Source organism: Mytilus californianus, unplaced genomic scaffold, assembly GCF_021869535.1.
Source record: "Mytilus californianus isolate M0D057914Y unplaced genomic scaffold, xbMytCali1.0.p SCAF_8, whole genome shotgun sequence".
Taxonomy (NCBI): domain Eukaryota; kingdom Metazoa; phylum Mollusca; class Bivalvia; order Mytilida; family Mytilidae; genus Mytilus; species Mytilus californianus.
The window spans coordinates 101,694,598-101,709,779 of record NW_026262734.1 but is presented as its reverse complement, the minus strand read 5'-3'; positions in this window follow the sequence as shown (position 1 = coordinate 101,709,779).

Sequence of the window (15,182 nt, the reverse complement as noted above, 5' to 3'; positions counted from 1 at the left end):
ATTCTGACCTCTAGCTGTTTCTCTTTTGTTTCTTTTTAGAGTCACTGTCCTATAATAAACGTTGACCTTTTCGCAAAGCTAAGGATTGTCTACCCAAGGAATAGATTCCTTAACTTTGTAATTTATTTGGCCTGTTAACTTTTTTCGTTTGAGTGTCACTGATGCTTTTTTGTAGTCTGGCGTCTGGCGAACATCATTTTAATTCTGGTATCTTTTCATATCTACATACCTTTTTATATAAGTTGGTTATTTTGAGGGTATGTACAGGTATTCATAAAATTTCTGAATTAAGATATTAAGATTAAAACCAAGTTTCCCTGTAGAATATATGAATTGATTTAAGTAAAATCAGGAAATCCTTAAAATTTGAGATGTTTTATTAGACCAAAAAAAGTCTCTTTATAAGATGTCCCAATCAGTTGCATGCCACAGGTTTCATTGCACATGGAAATTGGACTTTAGATTTATCTATACAATTACCATGAGCAAAGACAGCTTCAATAACGAGTTGAGAACATGAAGGTCCATGCAGGAAGCAAAATATAAAGATATGATAGATAAAATAAATGCATGCAGAATTCCAGATTATAAAGCAAGCTGAGTGCATAAATTTATATTGCGATTGGTTTAATTTGTGCAATTTGCATAAGTCATCCGGTTTGTAGAAATTGGGATTTGAAAAAGGGTTATCATCGGGAAAATTATGTACATTCCCAAGTACTAAATAAAATAGTCTAGCTTTAAAATGTATATTCAAATAGTAGATGCCAATATACACTTTCAACTGACTTCTAATCATAGTCATTTATTTCAATTCAAAAGCAAACACAAATTCAGCAACAATCCTTTGGGGACCCGGCAGTCAGCGGTCTTAGGTTCACGTGTTGCTATTCTTTTTTTTAAAGAAAGCAACTTGTTTTTCAAAAATTTCTGTGAAGCTGTCTCACAGTAGTTTCGTTGAAATGATATCACTATGTTACTACATAGGTAAAAATGTAAAAATACCCATCGCAATCACAAGAGAAGTACGTTTACAATCTACAATACTTACATGTTCATATTAGGTTTGACCCGATTCCCAATAGAATCGTTGTACACAGAGAAAAAAGACAAACAACGACGAACACTATTTGATTCAAATAACCTACTACTCATTGTTAACAGAATCCCGTCCTCTTTTCATACACTGTATACATGTGTGGTTTTTTGAGAAAAAATAAAAATATAATGTTAATTGCTATTTAGATTTTTTAAATATAAGCGTTGTTCAGGATTGTCATTACATAGTCTTCTGTTTGAGTGATGCTTTTAAATTATAGGTATTATTTAAGCAAACATGTATATTTTGGGTTTCGAAATCCCTTTGAAATTGAATGGCTAATGACGTTGATTTTGTCACCATAATCGCTTTTTGAAGAGTTACTTTTCTATTGTCCTCACTTCACGTTTTTCGCTCTGTATCTTTAACTCTAGTTTTGTGTTTGCCTTTAGTCACTTCACAACATTTGTATTGCATCAAGTCACATTTTAAAAGACAAACATGTGCAACTTACAATTATTACATATTCCAATTACTGTTGACCTATTTTTTTTATTTTTTTTTTTTTATAGTATATGAGAAATACATTGTAGCTTCAACCAGGAAAACAACATTGACTATTGAACAATGAAAATGAGGACGAGGTCAGACGAACCCTGCCAGAAAGATATGTACAATTTACATTTATCCTATACATAAATATCGTGTTTTATAGACCGTTGTTTGTCGTTTGGTCGTTAAATTTGTTTTTTTACCATTGCGTTATGAGTTTGTCTTCAATTTCTGAGTTTAAATATCACTTGGTATAAAAATAAGAAGATGTGATATGATTGTCAATGAGACAACTCTCAACAAGAGACCAAATGACAACTATAGGTTACCGTACGGCCTTCAACAACGAGTAAAACTCAATCCGCATAGTCAGCTATAAAAGTCCCGGAAAAATTTAAAACAATTCAAACGAGAAAACTAACGGCCTGATTTAGGAAAAAGTAATGAACGAAAAAAAATATGATATACAGCAACAAACGACAACCACTGAATTACAGGCTCCTGACTTGGGACAGGCACATACAGAATGTGGCGGGATTAAACTAGTCTGAAGGCGCCAACCCTCCCCCTAACCTAGGACATTGGTGACATCACGATTGATATTATGCTGAAAGTCTTTTAAGATAATGGTTTTACTACAATCATCACATAAACTTAACGTTATCAATGATCCATGCAAATGAGGTCTATGTCATATGATACATAAAGACAGCCATGTGCATTTAACAAACATTCCATACACCAAATATAGCTGACCTATTGCTCATAGTGTCTGAGAAAACAAAAAAACTTAACATTGACCAATGAACCATGACGATGAGGTCAAAGTCAAGTGAAACCTACTGGACGGCCATGTATACTTTACCAGAGTTTTATACACCACATATATAGAAATAAGAAGATGTGGTATGAATGCCAATGCAACAACTCTCCATCTGGGGACCAGATGACGTAGAAGTAAGCACCTATAGGTCATCATACGACTTTGAACAATTCGCAAACCCCATACCGCACAGCAAACTAATAAAGAACCCGAAATGACAAATGAGAAAACTAACGGTCTGATTTATGTACAGTATAATTAACAGAAAAAAACAAATATGACAACAGCAACCGACAACCACTGTATTACAGGCTACTGACTGGGGACAGGCTACAGAGATACTAGTAGTTGAACCTCTGCTTATTGTACCTGAGAAATTGACCTAATCACGTAAACTAAATCGATTTTCCATAAAATGAGGTCGAGGTCAGGAGAACCCTGGCTGTCTGATGGACATACCTTAAAAGGATCCCATATATCACATATTATTACCCTTTTACTGATAATAAGTAAGAAATTCAGATGACCAAAGAACTATAGTTTTTTAAGCAACCGCTGAATGTTAGTTCATTTATATGTTTTGAAGTTTAGTGTGACGTCCATTTTCACTGAACTAGTTAACAATTTTATTTAAGGGCCAGCTGAGGACCACCTCCGGGTGCGGGATTTTCTCCGGTGAAGAACCATTGGTGGCCTTCGGTTGTTGTCTGCTCTTTGGTCAGGTTGTTGTCTCTTTGACATATTCCCCATTTCCATTCTCAATTTCATAATAGGTAAAAATGTAAAAAATGGGGTACAGCAGTCAACATTGTTTCTTTATCTTATTCACTATAAATACAAACAGCTATGTCAACAAAGAAAAACACAATAGCATATAGACACTCTATAGACAAATCACATCAGCAAAAATGAAAGACAAGAATACAAAAAAATGACCACAGCACAATAACACAATGGCGGGATGTATAAATACAGAGCCACGCCAAAAAGATATTATCAAAAATGGCCTAAACAGTAAAGGTTACAAATATACAATGACAAATAAAAAGAACAGTATAACACGTAATCAAGATGATAAAAAACGTCAACACCTAGAAGCTATACTTTAAGACCATCGTGTATTATTTGTGAAGTTGATAAGGAATATCTATCACCAAGGTCTTGGTATCTTCCGATGAACTTTCTTAGAAAAAGGACGCAACGTTCTTTGACATAACCCTGGTTCATCAACTTTCTGCTCAGACACAGGTAATCGCTTATACAACCCGCGTTAACCTTAATATATTACAATCTTTTTTAAAATTAATTTCGTAAGAATTTAAGATTGTTAAATCCATCTCGTTTTTATTTACATGTATTTTTTTACGCTTGTAACATATTTGATATTAAAGCGGCAGATAGATGATTTGTCTTCTTTTGTCATAATATTGATATAAAAATAAGGAGATGTGGTATGAATGCCAATGAAACAGCTATCCACCAAAGTTCAAATGAACTGGATGTGAGCAATTATAGGCAACCGTACGACCTTCAACAATAAGAAAAACTCATACCGTATAGTCGGCTATAAAAGGCCCAGACATGAAAAATATGAAACAATTCAATTGAGAGAACTAACGGCATAATTTACAAAACAATTTACAAAAAACAAATATGACAGACATGATGCCTGCTTCCGAACACTAGAGTAAATATCTACAAATAAAACCTTGTACCCTAACTAGATTAAAACATACAGTTGTGTTTCTATATACTGGTAGGAAATGGCATTAGTAAATACTTATAGTACGCATTGAAAAGGTACCAAGTTATGCAAGGAATGAAACAATTTATTCCAAAAGAGTAGAATGGATTTCATGGCAAAAGAATGTGTTTTTATTCATCATAAGTTCTCAGCACTCCCGAAACATTTAAAACGAATTAGAATTTAAACTAATGACCAAAACCCATAAGTACTTTAAATTGTATAATTTCAAATTAAACGGTTGCACACAAGGGATAGCCTATGAATGGATTAAATTTTTTTCATCCAAAAAATAGCCAAAAACAAGAAACAAATCAGAAAATAAACAAACAATCTGAAAGATTAGTATGTTAAATTCTTAATGTGTTATTAAATCCGTGCGACTGTTTTATTGGTGTTCATTCAGAAAATAAACAAACAATCTGAAAGACTGTTTCATCGGTGTTCATACTTTATGTACTTTTATTTATATTAAGATAGAAAAGTACGCACAGAAATCACCTCCAATTGACGATTGTTCTTCTTAAGTTTATTTATCCCAACCCATTTAATCTGCCTCAATTTGAAAATGCAAGTAAGTGAATATCGCTCTGTTTTTTTGTCTTTTAGTTTTTTAATATTGTTTTGGTTTTGGTTGTTTTTTGGGGTGAACTTCTGGTTAAAATTTTATTTTTTATGAATTAATCCATGTGTATATTATTTAAATTAACTCCTTGATAAATAAATATACGCTTATCATAAGTCAGGTTGATAGTATCGTTCTGTCATATACGATATTGCAGGTCAACCGTTCGTTCCTCCATCTCATATCTTCCTCGCACTTGCGCAAAACTACTTGACATAATGACTTAGTATTTGGTCAGCAGTCGTTTGACAGTAATGAGTTGATACGATTGGTCCTTTTTTATTTTTCGTCAGACAACTATTCCGCGCGTAACTTCTTGTTCTATTATAAAGGAAGAAAACTAATGCAGTTACCACATTTGTTGTCATTTTTATTTTCTGAAAGTATTTCGAAATTATCTTAAACAGTTATCTGTCGATCAAATGAGACACCTTCTTCGTGTATGAACAGGAGCCTTGATGGCCGAGTGGGCTAATTAGTCGAACTACTTAATTAATAGCCTGTATAGCTGTATCAATAATGAGGTTGTGAGTTCGAATCCCGCACGTGGTTGGTGCGCTCGACTCCAATCTTAATAGAATTGGATTGTCAGTTTTCTTACCGAAGGTCGGTGATTCTCTCTGGACAGTCCGACTTCTCTACCAATAAAAACTGACCGCCACGAAATAGTACAATAGTGCTGAAAGTTGTTTTAAACACCAGTCAATCAATCAATTAATCTTCGTGTATATACCTTACAAAATAATGAATATTTGACGATCATTTTTTTTTAAGTTCATGTTTAATTATATATTTGGCAGACGAACGATACAGCCTAATCAACAATTCTACTACCTTGATATTTTGTTTGCTCTGGTTAACTCCTTTTGAGATCTGGTGTGGATTTTAAAAGCTTATTAATAGTGTTTAATATGTGAAACAAAAAATACGAATACAACCAACGTCAAACATAACGGATTTTAAAGTTGACCTTTTTTATATAGAATATCAAAATCCAAATCTAGATCTTAGACATAGTTTTTGGAGAGTTGCCTTAAATATGTACTTCTAATGAATTAATTTTATTCAGTATTACACTTCTACCGAATTAGATCGAAGTAAAAGATTGTTTTTGTCTGAAAGTGAAAGGAGCGCAAAGGAGCCTATGTTGATGATCTGGCAAATTTCCATCAAACTGTATAAAAATAAAATAAAATAAGAATATATCCTATAGTTTTTGGTAAAAACTCTTATTAAGAGTCGAATGACGATTTCGACCATGTTGACCTTTTAGTAGTAAATACTTGTCCTGTTGATATTTTTTGCTGTTTCAGTTTATCTCTATCTACTATACGAGTAGTTTATGCAGAATTAAAAAAAAAACACATTGTCTTTGAAAGACAAAACCTACTATGTAGTCGACTAACGATTTCAGTCACGTTGACATTTGTTCTGCTCATCATTTTTGTTGTTTAAATTTTCTCTATATCTACTATAGTTTCCGCCAAAACAAAAATGGTAGACATTTCCTTATCTTTAGACACTTGATCTAATTCCATGAAAAATATGTTGTCCCCGCAGATAAAGCCCCAAACAACATCGTTTTTGTGTGTAAATATTATTACATAAACTGCTTGATAAATGAATTAGGTATTGACAATTCACTTGGAAACTCAGCATATACCCTCACGAAACTTACCAAAGAGGAAATCCTGGAGAATCATAGATCATAGATCTGTTCTATGTTCCTTACAAACAACGGTATATTGCTGGGTCTTCCAAGTGCTCCACGAAACCTCTTTCTAAATTATTAATATCTGTTTTATCAGCAATCAAAGCCGGGCTCCAAAGTTATTGTGAAACTGCCTATTCTAGAGGTGGCGTGAATCAGATGTGGATACTAAAAAATTCCAAAGATCTTTTAGAGTACATACAATCTAAGACTCTCTCATCTTGCAATAGTATTAAAACATTTGACTTTTCTACACTTTACACAAGTATTCCCCATTCCAAACTAAAAGACAAATTGAAAGAGTTGGTATTACTTTGTTTCATTAAAAAGAATGGCGAACGTAGATACAAGTATCTTGTCATGGGGAGGGATAAATCCTACTTTGTAAAGAATAACTCTGATTCAAACAAAAAATTCTCTGAAACTGACATTATCAAGATGCTTGATTTCTTGATTGACAACATATTTCTTACGTTTGGAGGACGTGTTTTTCAACAGACTGTCGGAATTCCAATGGGAACCAATTGTGCCCCTCTTCTTGCCGACTTGTTTCTTTATTATTATGAGGCTGACTTCATACAGGAACTTCTTAGGAAGAAAGATAAGAAGTTAGCAATATCCTTTAACTCTACGTTCCGCTATATAGATGATGTTTTCTCACTAAATAATACAAAATTTGGTGACTATGTTGAACGAATCTATCCCATCGAACTAGAGATAAAGGATATTACAGATACTGTTAAGTCTGCCTCATATCTAGACTTACATCTAGAAATTGACAATGAGGGTCGGTTGAAAACAAAACTTTACGACAAAAGTGATTATTTCAGCTTCCCAATTGTGAACTTTCCATTTCTATGTAGCAACATCCCAGCAGCGCCTGCATACGGAGTATATATCTCCCAATTGATACGATATTCCCGGGCTTGTGTTTCCTATCATGATTTCCTTGATAGAGGATTGCTGCTCACAAGGAAGCTATTAAACCAAGAGTTCCAAATGGTGAAGTTGAAACCATCCCTTTGTAAATTTTACGGACGCCATCACGAGTTGGTTGACCGTTATGGAATAACCGTTTCACAGATGATATCGGATATGTTCCTTATGTCGTAACTACAATACCCTTCCCTTTTCACGAATGTGACTTACCGAATTAGACTTTTTACCGGAATTGTAATAACATAAGCAACACGACGGGTGCCACATGTGGAGCAGGATCTGATTACCCTTCCGGAACACCTGAGATCACCCCCAGTTTTTGGTGGGGTTCGTGTTGCTTAGTCTTTGGTTTTCTATGTTGTGTCATCTGTACTATGATTTGTCTGTTTGTCTTTTTATTTTTGGCCATGGCGTTGTCAGTTTGTTTTCGATATCTGAGTTTGACTGTCCCTGTGGTATCTTTTGTCCCTCTTCCTTCTTATATCTATAAAAGTCACTTGCCATACCGAAATATTGACCTATATATATTGTATCTATAGACCTTGCCCTGAGGATCATGTTTGTTATTACCTTTTTACGCTTTCGACTAAAGCTCCCAACAAAAAAACAAAAAAATCGTAAATTGAACTTTCAAGAGGAGAAACCCATATAATGAGTCGACTGACGATTTCAGTCATGTTGATCGTTTTAATGATATTTCCATGATGATCAATTTCAACGTAAACAGTGTCTTCGTCTACTTAGAAAAAAATGTTTAACACTGTTTTTTAAAGACAATACCTCCTATAAATCTTGATCAACATAGATGGTAGGTAGATTTTAACATTCTGAATATTTTTGTCGTAGTCAAGTCGTCTCTGTCTAGAACGGTTTTAGATATAATGGACAATACTTGCGTTTTACCCCGTGTTCTATTTATAGCCTTAGTGAACATGTTGGTTAGCAGGTGGGATCATCGGACACATTAGCTTTAATCTTTAATCAGAAAAATACCGAACTCCAAGGAAAATTCAAAACGGAAAGTCCTTCTCAAATGGCAAAATCAAAAGCTCAAATACATCAAACGAATGGAAAACAACTGTCATATTCCTGACTTGGAACACACATTTCTTTATGTAGAAAATGGTGGAGTAAACCTTGTTAGCTAGCTAAACCTCTCACTTGTATGACAGTCGCATAGAATTCCATTACATGTTTATTGACAACAATGTGTGAGGAAAACAAATAGACAAAATTGGAAAAAATGTCAATAAAGATAAACCTTTGAATGATTGCAATCAGTGTGGTTAAAATAGGCCCAGTAGTTTTAGAGATTTTTTTTAAAACAACGTTAATGAACGACGACGGACCACTTACGTTAGTTGATGAAAAAGTTCACATGGCCCTCCGTTCTTTCATGTTTTTACTCAATTAACTTGTATGTAACTGCTACAATGTTACTTTTGTAATTTCTTTTAAAAAAAAATTTACATGTATCAAATTTTCATGTAGGCTCGTTATTAGCCGACTATAAGGTATGGGTTTTCTCATTGTTGAAGGTCGTACGTTTGCGTATAATTGCTTACAGCCACTTCATTTGAAGCTAGTTTAGTGGATAGTTGTTTCATTGGCCATTTTACCACATTTCCTTACCTTTATATATCTGATATTGTGACGTATTTCACATCAAGGTATTTTACCTGCTCTTTCTATTTTTAAAAAACGGTTTTGGTAAGATTACCGTAAGACTGTGACAAATAAGTTTCCTTTGTGTACATGGAATGCTAACAAAATGTCACTGAACAATAATTATTTTTTCTTCGAAAGACTTTGAAGTAATGCTGACACAGGTACCTGGTAATTTAGGGATGTATTAAACATGACAAAAAGGTTGCAGTCTTGTAATTGGTTGCTCCATAGGCTTACATGCAAAACAGCTGATCTTTAAAATAACCTTAAAATAAAATACTACATAGACCAATTTTGCAATGTACATATCATGTATGTAGTAATGTGAAAATGGAATTGAATTGGGGAAAGGGGGGGGGGGGGCCTCATAGCACGAAGAATAAAAAGTTATGAAACCTTGAAGTTAAAGCTAATTTTTTTTACTTTCTGTTTACTGTTTTACTAGTACGCATCACATTCAGTAAACATAATATCCTTCCCCTTTCTTTGAGTCGATGTCCTTAAAAAAATCAACATTATTTTTACATCCAGATAGATGTTTCAATTCAGCATAAACATTTAATGAAACACAAAACATTGAGCTAAGAAATAAAAAAATAAATTCTGAGAAATGGGCTATTTCATTTCACCCTATGTTTTGATTCATCGAAAACTGGAATCGTAAAACAAGACTGGTACCAAAACGGACCTAAAAATAATAGCCAAATCATTTCAAGAAATAATTATTGTTTACATTTTTGGACAATGTAAACAAAAAATTTCATGTTGCTTAAGGTAAAGCGAATTATCTTATTTCATTGTTTTATGTTTAGATGGGAGACCGAATCTGTTCATATTGCAAATGTGACGTGACAAATGTGACAATACAAAAAGTGTAAGTAAAACAGTCAACACAATAGATACACAAACAGTTCACATAACACCAAACTTAAAGTTGTTTTATTGATGTGCAGCTCTTGCTTTACTAATGACACCCGTGTTGTTGCTTGTGACAATTATTATCTGTTGATGCATCGCATTGGCTGTTGTCATAATTAGATCAGCGTTTCAACATGTTTACTAAAACACTAGTTTTGATATTATTATGAAAGACAGTTATTACAACGAAATTTATATAGCATGTACTTGCTAATAAAATCCTACAAGACCTTCAAAATGCATCAAATCTAGGAGCAAATTATTGATCAACCTCAGACAACATAACATTCAAAATTGGAGTATTAGATTTTGAACACGATTTTAATTGACTTTTATTAATGTATTTGTTTATTATAGTATATTGATATCCAATCAACTGAATATTTTGAAATTACATAGCAAACATTGTTTTTCGCAGTTTAATCATACTGTCAACAAGACATAAAGTAGATGGAGCAGTTTTGCTGTTCATATTTTGTGAGGCGTAACCGAGAGCAGGCATGCCATGCAAAGCTCGTAACCAGATAAAGGGGAGTTCAGCATGACTTCGTATTTTTGTGATTTGACAACTATGAAAAATGATTCCGAGCAAAAGGTGTTTTTAATATCTCTAGATACTCACTGATCATCTGCTTCTGTGTGTATATTCAAGAAATCTTGTTTCTTTCAATTCATTTTGGTCCATGTATTTTCTGACTCGTCAGTTATATTCATATTTTAATTCTTTGCACATTATAAACAGCTAGCATTTAAGTATATGGTATCTATAGAAGCAGCCAAACATTTTTAAAAAAGTACAGTAAATAGAAACTATATAGTTTGAGGATTCATTTTATCTTGACATCAATAACATCATGGTGTGATTTTGATTACTTATTTTGATCCTTTCTAAAGATATAAGAGGTCGACTGTCCGCATTCATTTATAATGATTCTGTATGAAGGGTTTCCAAATGACTACGCATATTAAGTCTGATAGAATTAAGAATGTTCTATTTTTAACGACATAAAATACAAATAAACCTGTCAGAGCAAAACATTGCCTATTGCGCAGTTCAGTTTTACAATTCTGTTCATGCCTGCTGTTTTCATATTTATCGTTAATTGTTTTGTCATAAATCAGCTCCTTGTTATTCTCATTTAAATCGTATATTTTGTCATGCTGGCTGTTTTTTTTTCTCTATTTTTTAGTCCATACGGTGACCAATAGTTCCGTACATGCACGTCATTTGCACTCTGGTGGATATTAATCTGATTTGAAATCAATGGACATATATTAAAATAAGAAAATGTGGTATGATTGCTACTGATACAAATATCCACCAAAGTTCAAATGAAGTGGATCTATCACATGCAAAAACTCATAACTGTAAAATATATGGGCATACACCACAAGCACGGGGGCACATTCTACAGCGTCCACACACCACAACAAACCATAGTCTTTCTTATATTGATTCTAACGTCTAGTGATTGTTTTTTGAGAAGAAAATATATATCTATGATTTACCATCAGAACCTATGTGGCACTATTATTGTCATATATACCACGTTTTCAGCAAATAACGGCGAATGTTCATTAATGCAAGTCCTTTAGAAATCAAAAGATTTGGGCCGATATGTTTAGATAAAAAAAGGAAAAAGTCAACATGTTTACTAAAAACACTAGTTTTGATATTATTATGAAAGAACGTTATTGCAACGAAATTTATATAGCATGTACTTGCTAATAATATCCAACAAGCCCTCAAGATGCATCAAATCTAGGAGCAAATTATTGATCAATCTCAGACAACATAACATTCAAAATTGGAGTATTAGATTTTGAACACGATTTTAATTGACTTTTATTAATGTATTTATTTATTATAGTATATTGATATCCAATCAACTGAATATTTTGAAAGTACATAGCAAACATTGTTTTTCGCAGTTTCATCATACTGTCAATAAGACATAAAGTAGATGGAGCAGTTTTGCTGTTCATATTTTGTGAGGAATACCGACCCAGGTTCAGGTCGCACTAATTTCCAAAATTTTTATTATTCTTCACCCTTGCATAGCTTGTCAATGTATACAGTCCGTTTTATGATAAGACGTACCTATTTATGTTTTAATATTCATTTCCTTGACACTATTAACTAAATATTTCCTTTTGTATATGTCTCCGTCTATTTTGTTCAACCATTTCTAATCTTGTCTCGATATCATTCAAATCAAAAGAAAAGATAACTCGAATCCGATACTGATACCAATAATATATGTCACATAAAGTTTCCGGTTGTATGTAAGTATATTCTGTATCTCCCTCCTTTAAGAGGAGCACCACCATGGGTTATGGTGTAAAGGATGACATTTAACACACTGGATCGGTACGCATTTTCCAGAGAGGTTGTAGTAAGAAAGCTAGGACTGGTTCAAACATAAAGGTTTTGAAAGCAGAGAAAACTGTGCACCTTGTAATCAGCATGACTTTATCAGATGAAAATACGAATGCTAAAAGTCCAGGCTAAAAATAAGGCGTAGGTACTTAAATGCAGTCAAGGACCCGCGATCGTCGCGGGTGTGTTATAGTTAACACGAAATTTTAAAACTACTTGGAAGAATTATCATTTCCTTTTGTATTAATGCAAATAGTCAAAAAATAGAATAAAATACAACGTAAACAAACCAACACCTGTTTTCCTGTTAGAGTTATCTGTTCTTGTTTTTTACGACGTCACGACGAGATTCAGAATGGTTAAAAATAAAAATAGGTGGAGACGTATACAAAACGAAATTTGAATCGATATAACATGTGTACCTGGGCGTTGACTTGTTGAATTTACACCATATTTACATGGACGTGGACATGTCTGATCTATCCAAATATACCAATGCCAGTGTCCATGCAATTTATAAGATGTAACAAACAATTATATTTTCCAATATACGATGCGTTTTACGAATATACGTGTTACAAAAATGTACGTACTACAGTATTATCAAACTTGTTCAAATCATTAGTTTCGTGTTTTGAAAAGTACTCAATTGAACCTTTTAATTGTTTTTAAACGTTATCGCACCGACATATAACATTTTAAGCCGTTGAAATTTTGCTTAATCACTCAAAACCTGGACCGCACTTAAAAAACCCGGGCTGCTCTCGAAAAAACACGGATATATAAAAATTAATTTATTCTAAAAATGTCCTTCTCAATGCAATAACAAGAATTTTTATAAAGTGTTTGTATATCTAAGAATAAATTGATTCCAAATATACATTTCTTTTGACATTTGCATTGGTACTTTTTAGAAATAGCTGTATTCTATATTTTGGAATAAAAGCATTGTAAATCTAAATTAAACTTTTAGAACACAAAATATTGTAGAGGTGATGAATTTTTCTATCATGAATACTAACTTACCTTGTATGATAACGAAGTCGGTTTGTTTACATTGTTGATCATATTCACTTGAAAAAAACGTGGTCATACTCGAAAAAACCCGATCAAATCACTCGAAAAAAATCCCAGCCGGACACTATACATACTGTGACATGTAACACTTGGTAAAGATTGTACAATTTTGTTAATTGATTAATAGTGTCAAGGAAATGAATATTCAAACATATGTAGGTTCGTTATATCATAGAAAAATATCTAACGAAACGAACTGTATATATTGACAAGCTATGCAAGGGTGATAAATAATAAAAAATTTGGAAATAAGTGCGACCTAAACCTGGGTCGCAATTCCGAACATTTTGAAATAGGAAAAATCCGTAGCTCTATGGTCCGCAAATTATCAAAAAAACATCATAAGGACCAATGGGCTACGGTTCCGCAGCTACCACAAAGGCTGCTACAAAATGTCACATTTTGCACTTTTGTGACATCACTACTACTATTCAGGTTCCATTCAGCATCAGTTTAAATTGAATTTACATATTTGACAAGTCTAACAACACACGATCCGTCGCCTTGTTTTCATTGACAGAGAATCAGATGCACAATGTTAAAGTCAGGACTTGAAACTAGAATATAAGGCAGAGAGAATTAAATTGAAATTCCGTCGCAGAGTGAGTCGACAATCAGTCTTCAGCTGGTCAAGTCCTTACTTTTTGGAATTTTGAGCAACTTTGGAAATTGTCAGTAAATGCAGAAATTTGAGACGATCATCAACGTATTATCCAAATTGAAACATCCAAAAATATAATCTTAACTACGATGTTATGGAAACATGTGAAATCGGAACGGTAGTTGTAAAAAGGGACATTTACAAAATGATGTTTACACAAAAACTTCCAACACGGTTATGAGAAAGAAGAAGACTGAAACTGAAACTACATATATTAAGTCACAATCAGGAATTGGTTGACCGATATAATATGTCTGTATCTCAACTCACTATCGACATGTTCTCGCAGTCGTAGTTATTCAAATACGAAAATGGTCGTCTTATCTGTAATTTTATCGATTGTGTCCTATTCCCGATTGTCGTATTTTGTCTGAGTGGATTCGTTGACAGAAACGTCCTTGTTTTTTTTCGACTTCATTAGATTCATTCAGTTTGTGTTTGTTACCTTGGTTTGTCTTAATAATCGATTTTTGATATTTGAATACCGGTCAACTACTAAACCATTGTTTGTATTTAACACACATTTTTTCGGGTTTCTTTCTCTAATAGGTGAACACGTTATATGGTGATCACAATAGGTTCAGTGGGAAGCTATCGTTGTCTCAGTATAGATCATCCAGTCATCAGAGAAGACATATACATATAAAACAAACAACATGACGTATGACGGACGCTAAAGTGGTGGCAAAGGACATCAGTGTCTGATTTGAGTCCGGTTTGAAACAACTTGAAAAATGAATAATGCCATAATTTATGTATAAGCATGCATATTAGTGTTTCCCCTATCACAAAAAAAGGGCATGGTAACTTAATTGAAAAAGGGCATCAAGAGCGCGCAAAAATTTATAAAAAGGGCACCTACAGTGTATGAAAAATTAACAAAAGGGCACCTACAGTATGCTGAAAACAAGAAAGGCAATAAATTGTCATATTGCATTGGTAAAGTATGGACTGGCAGTTGTTGATGGAATAGACTATTTTCATATTACCGACTTTTGACTCCGGATTATATAATTTGTCGACTGGGTACCTTGGACATTATGGT